The 1,749-nt window shown below is 41.7% G+C and overlaps 1 non-coding gene across 1 annotated transcript; it reads left to right on the forward strand.

Annotated features, from left to right (window-relative positions):
* Positions 1-704: 704 nt before the first annotated feature.
* LOC127089352 (small nucleolar RNA R71) lies at positions 705-811 on the forward strand. The gene has a single exon (XR_007790964.1). It is a non-coding gene; the product is annotated as a small nucleolar RNA R71 (small nucleolar RNA).
* The last annotated feature ends 938 nt before the right edge of the window (positions 812-1,749 follow it).

Consider the following 1,749-nt stretch of genomic DNA (forward strand, 5'->3'; position numbering starts at 1 on the left):
TGGCCAGGGCATCTACTTTGCTTGCTAGTTGTTTAAGTTGTTCGCCAGTGTGTACATTCTGGTTTAAGAAATCTTTATTGGTTTGTTGTTGGGAAGCTATAAAGTTTTCCATCATGATTTCCAAGTTGGATTTCCTAGGGGCGTTATTGTTAGGCATGGATGGGTTCGGTTTCTGATATCCTGGAGGTATAGCTGGGGCTTGATTTGGAGATTGTCCAGGTGCGTACAAAGCATTATTACTCTTATATGAAAAGTTTGGATGGTTCTTCCAATTTGAGTTATAGGTATGCGAGTAGGGGCTTCCTTGAGCATAGTTCACTTGCTCTGCTTGGATTCCTGTCAAGAGTTGACAATCCGTAGGGGTGTGACCTTGGATTCCACAGACCTCGCAATTCTGAGTTATAGCAACCACGGCAGTTGGAGGCGATACATTTAAACTTTCAATTTTTTGGACCAGAGCATCCACTTTTGCATTAACGTGATCAAGGTTACTTATCTCGTACATGCCAGTTTTCGTTTGAGGTTTTTCCACCATTGTTCGTTCGGTTCCCCACTGATAGTGGTTTTGGGCCATGCTCTCGATAAGCTGGTAAGCATCAGCATAAGGTTTGTTCATTAGTGCACCACCTGCAGCGGCGTCTATTGTTAACCTTGTGTTGTACAAGAGACCATTATAAAATGTGTGAATTACTAACCAGTCTTCCAAACCATGGTGTGGGCAAATTCTCATCATGTCTTTGTATCTTTCCCATGCTTCGAAAAGAGACTCGTTGTCTTTCTGTTTAAATCCATTTATCTGGGCTCTTAACATAGCTGTTTTGCTTGGCGGAAAGTATCGGGCAAGAAAAACTTTCTTCAACTCGTTCCATGTGGTGACAGAGTTTGAAGGGAGAGACTGAAGCCATCTTCTAGCGCTATCTCTTAATGAGAAAGGAAAAAGACGAAGTCGAATTGCCTCCGAAGTGACACCATTAGCTTTAACAGTATCAGCGTATTGGACAAATACGGATAAAGGAAGGTTTGGATCCTCGGTAGGATTTCCAGAGAATTGGTTCTGTTGCACAGCCTGCAACAGCGAAGGTTTAAGTTCGAAGTTGTTTGCTTCGATTGCGGGCGGAGCAATACTTGAATGCGATTCATCTTGCGATGGAGCGGCGTAATCTCTAAGAGCACGAGCTGGTTCTGCCATCTCGATTATCGAAGGAAAAATGTTTTTGAGATCAGGAAGTTCTACAGGAGGGAGATTGTTTGCAGTACGATATTCCCGAATTCGTCGTAGGACTCGGAGATATAGTTCGATATCGTTGATTCGTAAATAGAGCGGTTCGCCTTGTGAGCGAGTGCGTGGCATACAAATCAATGAAAGAAAGAATAGAAGAAAAAGAAACCTTAGTCTCTACAGCGTAACGGAAGAGTTACGATATCGATTGAATAAAAGTCCCCGGCAACGGCGCCAAAAACTTGATCGCTCGACTTTATGAGTCGAATTTGGGGTATAAACTGCAAGTGCACAGTTCTATTGCGTAGTTTTAAAAGATATCGATCCCACAGGGACTTATGAATCGATATACCGTTATCTAAGGTTACTTCGTAAAGCTAAGGTGGATAATGTTTGATTGTTTGGGGAAAAGCTAAAAACTAAACTAAGATCTAGATTAAATATTAATAAAGCGGATATCGGTATGTAGTTCGTCGTAATTAGGGAATCAATTCTTCGTCGGTTTCTTGGTTTTAAAATAAATCTTTTCA

This window comes from Lathyrus oleraceus, chromosome 5, assembly GCF_024323335.1.
Source record: "Lathyrus oleraceus cultivar Zhongwan6 chromosome 5, CAAS_Psat_ZW6_1.0, whole genome shotgun sequence".
In the NCBI taxonomy this organism is placed as follows: Eukaryota; Viridiplantae; Streptophyta; class Magnoliopsida; order Fabales; family Fabaceae; genus Lathyrus; species Lathyrus oleraceus.